A 7,043-nucleotide genomic window follows, 5' to 3' on the forward strand; every position below is an offset into this window, starting at 1 on the left:
ATTACTTTGACTGGCGCAACCCATCTCTTTACAAGTTGTATCTGATGGAGCGTGGAAAAGGTAATAATGAAGTACGACTTCCCGCTGTTTGTTTTCGGTACGAACGTAGACATTTTTGGCGTCAGATAAATAGGATCTTTACGCTTCAAACGAATGTCAACTACTGCGATCGAGACCTCACATATGCACCTTCAAATTACCAGTATACCAGTGCGCACAAAAAAAGTATCAGCATCGACATCTCTTTTACGAGGGCGGAAACTTATTCCAATACCCAATATATTACTTTGACTGGCGCAACCGCATTCTTGCGCCCATAGGACTACACAGGCTGTATAATTTGTTTATATACCTTAGGGTGGTCCAAAAAAAATTTGTATGCTGCCGCCCCCCAAAATAGTAAAGAATGAAAAATAAAAAGAACCGTATTTTTTTTTTTTTAATCAGACCAAATTTAATGGTGCCGCCGGGGCTTTGAAATATACCATGTATTTTGCATGGGAAAAAATACTTTTTCGTAGATTTCATGTAAAAACCTGGAAAATGAATATATTTTAACCGGATAACTCAGTTTCTCTTCATAATTGGTCAGGGAATAACAACCAATTATGAAATAATTAATTTTTTTTGTATTAACTATTTTCATAAAAGTAATATAAAATATTGTTTTTCGATTTTTTCTTAGATTTTCGTTTTATGGGGGCTTTTTGGGGTTCTATAAAAAATAGTTAATACAAAAAAATTAATTATTTCATAATTGGTTGTTATTCCCTGACCAATTATGAAGAGAAACTGAGGTATCCGGTTAAAATATATTCATTTTCCAGGTTTTTACATGAAATCTACGAAAAAGTATTTTTTTCCCATGCAAAATACATGGGATATTTCAAAGCCCCGGTGGCACCATTAAATATGGTCTGATTAAAAAAAAAAAAATACGGGTCTTTTTATTTTTCATTCTTTACCATTATGGGGGGCGGCAGCATAAAAATTTTAATATAAATTTTTTCCCATGCATTTTTGGACCACCCTAATATTCCTGTATAGATATTTTGTTATATATGGAAAGTTTTGATCTTCGTCCAATTGGCCATTTCATTTTTATTATCTTCAGATGGATTGCATGGCGTTTAAGTTTTATATGCTCCTTCCATCGAAGCTTGACATCGAGCGTTGTGCCAAAGTATTTTGCAGTGTTTGCGGCCCCTAGCAGTATTATTGGAAACTGATTCCTATTTTTGGCGTGAAGTTTGCACGAACTGACTAGGTATTGTTCAATTGCATACGCCAAATCTTCGTTCATTCTTCAATAGCGTTTGTTAGAATTTGAAGTTAGGCTGCGGCTTTTTCAGCACTTTTTCCAATTGCTAGGAGGGCAGTGTAGTCGGCAAAAGTGGCGATCAAGATATTGGTGGGTATCGGCAAGTGTCTGCTATATAGAAGGTATAAGAAGTATAAGAGCGGACCAAGAATGCTTCCTTGCGGCATACCATCATTTATTTCTTCAAGGTTAGAGTATACGTTTCCTTGTTTAACGTGAACTTAGCGTTCGCTCTGATACGACTTTAGGAGGGCGCAAAAATCATTTGGAAGGCAGGTATTTAGTTTGTTATTTAAATCGACATACCAAACCTTGTCGAAAGCTTATGCGATGTCCAAGGATACTGCTGAACACAAGTTATTCTGTTCAAAAGAGTTTTCTATTTCAGCTGTGCTTCTGTGCACCTGATCGATGGTTAAGTGCTTACTGCGAAAACCAAATTGATGCGAAGGTTTTAGAGTCGATAATTGGCGTCAATCGATTGAGGGTGCGCTTTTCGAATAGCTTACCAATTTGAGACTGCAACGAGATTGGTCGGTATGAGGAAACAAGATGCAGATCTTTTCGCGGTTTTGGAATCATTATCATTTCTGCAACTTTTCACAGGATTGGAACATAGTGGAGATGAATTGAATGATTGAATAACTTTACTAATTTAACCAAACTTATAGAGGGTAACTTTTTTAACACCTCAGCTGTAACGAAATCGAAACCGGGCGCTTTTTTATCCTTTAGTTGTGTTATTTCTCTTTTGAGTTCTTCTTGGTAATGAATGGGTGTTTTCGTTCACAGTAAGAGTATAAAAGTTGTCAAGTTGATTTTCATTGGGTTAGAAAGTTTTTGTTAGGTGTTTTGCAAAAGCTATTGCCTTGTCCATGTCACCTTTTGCCCATCTTTTTTGATTGGAGGAACATGGCAGTTTGGCATTTTCAAATATTTAGTACAGTTCCAAAGTGAGTAGTCACCTTTTTTATCAGGTCTTAAGCTTGATATTTTTTGATTTATTGATTAATTTTTAATAAAATTTATTTGCTTTTCAACTATGCTGATGCTTTGTTTAGTTTGGTTTTGTCACTGGTGGAACGAGTTTGTTGCCATTTTCGGGCTTAATTTTTTGTATTGTTTGTGATGAGCTGCTTAATTTTTTGGGGGTAGTTAGCTTCAGTTGTTTTCATTTTGAAATTGGAGGCTTTCTGAATTTCTCGGACAAAGTTTACGTTTTAAGTGGGTAAAAATTCCGCTGATTTTTTATAATTTTTTCCTGGACGCATTTTTCCTGCGCATTTTCTCCATATAAAAAATTCTGTGCATTCATTATTCGTCATATGGAGGAAATGCACAACATCGTCACGGGAAGAAATTATAAAAAAGCAACGCGAATTTTTATGTATATATGTATTTTTATGTATACTACAAATGCTAATCAAAAACCGTGGGATTGTAATGAAAATTTTGTGGGATTTTTTCTAATTTTTGTATAAAATTTTAAAAGTGGATTTATATGACAAAAGTGGACGATCAGCTATACTTTTATAAAAAATAAAACAAGAAGGAAGGTAAATAATAAAAAAATACTATAATTGAATAAGCTATAAGGCTACATATATACTAAAAATCTTTCTAGAAATGCTAAATAAAAACGTAAAATTGCGATGGAAAATTCGTTGAATTTTTGTATAAAGTTTGAAACCTAGATTTATGTGGTTTTTTTAGGCAATGAGATATATGTACTTACTACATAAAAAATAAAGAAAACAAAAAAGGGTACAAATAGTGAAAACTGCTCAAAATGTGCTAGCATTTGTCGTGGACTGTATGTACATACAGATTTATTTGTGCGCGTAAGTGTAGGTGCATCACGTCACGCGGCGCGCCTGCTTTCGTTTTAATTTTGTGTTGTTCTTTTTCTGTATCTTTGCAGTAATAAAGACTTGTCTTACCACCTTCCTTTAGACCATAAAAGCGAAGTTTACTTTTACTAATTTAAATGGCGTGCAGGCAGAAGGATGCTTTTTCATGGGCTAACAAATTGCGTCTACAGCAATTCCGAGATAAGACATTTCGTATACAGCAGCCTTAGATGTGATAACTTGCATTTAATTAAAATTATTTAAATATTTAAGTTTAAGTTTTACCCCTTACCTTTTGGTTGTTTTGAGCTCAAAGTCCGATTCTTCGGCTAAAATTTTTGCTTATGAGTTGGCGAAGAATAACGCAAAAATTTTAGGCTTCCTTTAAAACCCGCATCTGATTGCTATTTATTAGTATTTGATTTTCTTGTTTGCGTTTGAAAACTGGTAATTTATGTTCAGAAGTCAAAACGGTTTAAAGGGTAAATAAAGCAATGAGAACTTCGAAAATTTCCGTCAAAGTCTTGATTCGTTTATTATTCATTATTGAAGCAAGAGTCAGGTGAAATAAAAGAAAATATTATATATGTATGTGCATGTCGATATGTTTTGAAGTGAACATTGCTGTTTTTTAAATTTAATTATTTATACAAGCAGAAGTCTTGAACCAACTACTGCCATATATTTATTATATATGACCCTTTATGATGACCGGCTATTTGTAATTCTGTTTCAAGGAAAGAATAAAGCGACGTCAGATTTTAAACAAGCTTTGCTCATTTAATGTTGTTGTTGTTATAGCAGCAATGCTAAACCCTGTCAGTGTAATTTGAATCACCGGTCGTCTTCGCCTAGCTCATCTAACGGTAGGCCCTGGCAGGTTGAGTCCAAAGGGAGAGAGGCTTTAGATGAGTGGGTCTAATGTGGCATGTGGAAAGGTGGTTAGTGTCATGCGGAGTGCCTTTGCATGCTGAACCTATGTTTGATATGTCGAGGTCAATTCTGGATAGGAAAGAGTTTAACCTGATACAATATCCAGAACGTAGTTGTGCCAAGGTTACGCGGGTCTCTCGGGGTAGCTGGAGCTCTTTATCTGCTGTGGGTGGTGGTTGGACTCCGATTACGGCATTCGGGGGTCGGGAGCTTAAGAAGGTGGTGAGGGTCTCTCGATTAATGTCGTTTATTGTCTGTCTAAACATTGTCCGGTCCAGTAGTTGCCGCCGGTTCGTTTTGTCCTGGATCTCGTCGGTGTAGTTGAAAAGGTGCCTCCTGACGTGCCTGCGGGGCGGGTCTGGCTCAAACAAGTGCCTACATGGGTGGGACCTGCAGTAGCAGCCTAGCAGAAACTGCTTTCTGAGCAGTTTGTTGTGCTCCTTTACAGGAAGCATATGTGCCTTGTTATGTACATAGGTGTTGTAGAGGAGACATCAGAACGCATCCCGTAGCTATCCGAATAGCAGTGTTTTTAGGTGCCGCGTAGTTTAGAACCGAGCGGCCAATTGCCTTAAATGTCGATAGCACCATTTTTTTTTCTTTGCCCCAAGTACTGCCGGCTAGCGGAGAGCAAACTGTCAAAGTTTACTCCCAAAATGTTTGGGTTTGTTAACAGTCGAAATTGGTGTGTCGTCGATTTGACCTTGAGCTGCAGTTTGACCTTCTTTGTCCAGGTGGTAAAGAGCGTCGCCGCGGACGAAGTAGGGGACATTCCCGTAGCAGTTGGTTCTACGTTACCGGAATGACTCGAGTTTTTTACCCCGGGATCGGAGTTCTCAGAGGGGACCGGACTCGAGATTATACGTATTTAAATGAATTAGACATAATTGGAAAGGGCCCGCATTTGCATTTTTCCCCGGGGCCCAGATTTGCTCTCTACGGCCCTGACCATAACGGTATTAATTGCAGTTTTGGAGAAAAATAGTGTTATAAGAATGTTTATTGGTTCACGCTCAACTTCACCCCATACACAGTAATCCAGAGGATTAAGGTCTGGGGAGTTAGGTGGCCATAAATTCTGGGTTATGTGGTCATGGAAATTTGCAGCCATCCCACTTTGGCTCGCCATCGCTTTGCGTGTAGAAGCAAGGTCTTGCTCAAAGGTATATGGGCGTGATGCAGCCAGTCCAGGGTTTCATTAGTGTCTCTAGATATATGTCACGATATATGTAGCAGAAGTCACACGAAATCCTTGAGTAAAGAAGTGTAGTGGCCATTACATGTCCTTTGTTGTTCACAACACCTAAAACCATAACAGTAGCTGGAAACTTTGTGTGCGTGACAACAGGAACCTCTTCAGATTGGAACATTGTTTTTTTTTTCCTTGTTCACTCCTCTCGGGAGCATAGGGCCTCGATAAGACTTGTCTAACGTTGGTTTAGTTTATCTATTTGATTTCTGACAATGTAGGTGATTAGTCTGCCGCTATCAGTCCTAAGTAGTGTGAATGCCCACTTGTCGTTTCTTAGAAACAACGCCTTCTGACTGACACATTTTTCTTGCAGAAGGATCGCATAGATGGTTGAGGACTTCACTAAAGTGATGTGTCTGCGCTATTGCTACGGCTGCCCGCTTTCTCTTACTGGCGCCACTTGATGCAATGTGTAACTATGCTTTTATTTATTTTTTCTTGTTTTAGTAGCCACAATGCAAAAAATGCGCTGACTATTGTGCGAGAGTAAGAATGGAAAGGATGGAAGGGATACGTTTTTAGTGAGATTGTTTTGTTTTTTAGAAACAGGGAAAATAGGTTAATTTGGAAAAGTGCGAGGCCAGTGCTTTACATGGGATTCGAACCCACATGATCTGGGATGGTAGGCTACTGCATTTACGCTAGACTACCGAGGCCAGTATTGGAAAATAGCCATCTATCATTTCTACGGTTGGCTTCTCAGACGCTGCAGGGTATTTGATTTTCTTTAGAAGGAGCTTTGATAAGATAAACCGCTGTTCTCGTGTTTGCTGCCATATAAACTGTCTTCTGCGCATAACGAAGGATTTATATCCGAGGTCTTCATGGACAACTCGACGGACAAAATCTTCAGAAACATTTAGCTACTTGTTCAGGGACCTCATTAATTTTGAAGTGTTCTCGTTAATGCACTTGTTGAATAAGTTCTGCAGATTGGACAGTGTCAGAACGTTCCTCGTTAAACGTTAAAAAGGTCCATACACCTTATGTTTAGCTGATGTGGTGTTTTCTTGCGACTTGGTATTTCGATCGTTGTGACGTAGCAAGACGAATCTATTAAAGGTGATATCGGTAAATCAGCTGATTGTTTGTTTTCTTTCGTCGTATTCATGCGATTGCCAGCCCAGAATGAAACAAGGCGAATTCATTCTTTGTCTTCTGCTTTGCCAATACTTTTCTTTGCAAGCGTACAAAATATTGTTCTTCGCCTAGTGACTTCACCTTTAATGAATGCGCCTTGCCAGGTAGTGAGCAAAAACAAAAATTGCTTGAATTCACCGTTGCATATGATTTGGCAGCACTGCACACACCTAAAAGTGCACAGCACTGCATCCCACCTAAAAGTATGCGAATTGGCTTGATCCCATCATGGGAGGATTAAAAAACAAGTGTTCTGCTCCTCGCCACATGTTGCTCAAACTGTTATGCAATTCCAATATGCAAAGTATCAATTTTAAAGTATGTAAAATATATAAAAAATTCCTACTTATTCTTGGAGCCGCTGGTCTAGGCGTGTCGCTTATTAGCTAATACTCGTATGATGTTCAGATTGCATCGTAAAATTTCTTGTGTTTATGAACATTAGTCAATTCAGAGCTTCAATTGCCATTTGTTTATTTGCTTTTACTTTTCCTGTGAAATGTATTTAAACGCTTACATGCATATAGAAAGTGGGTCAAAATTAATC

General features: G+C 38.1%; 1 protein-coding gene across 3 annotated transcripts in view; it reads right to left on the bottom strand.

The window, feature by feature from the left end:
* Positions 1-3,710, bottom strand: part of LOC129239050 (uncharacterized) — a 42,835-nt gene extending 39,125 nt beyond the window's left edge. The window contains exons 1-2 of one of the 3 annotated variants that reach the window (XM_054874323.1): positions 3,464-3,710; positions 3,262-3,396 (exon numbers count right to left, since the gene is read on the bottom strand). The gene's annotated coding sequence lies outside the window, so the exon portion shown is untranslated. The remainder of the gene's footprint in view (positions 1-3,261; positions 3,397-3,463) is intronic. The other 2 variants (XM_054874320.1, XM_054874321.1) reach the window with 2 other exon arrangements.
* Between the last annotated feature and the right edge of the window lie 3,333 nt (positions 3,711-7,043).

This window comes from Anastrepha obliqua, chromosome 2, assembly GCF_027943255.1.
Source record: "Anastrepha obliqua isolate idAnaObli1 chromosome 2, idAnaObli1_1.0, whole genome shotgun sequence".
Classification (NCBI taxonomy): domain Eukaryota; kingdom Metazoa; phylum Arthropoda; class Insecta; order Diptera; family Tephritidae; genus Anastrepha; species Anastrepha obliqua.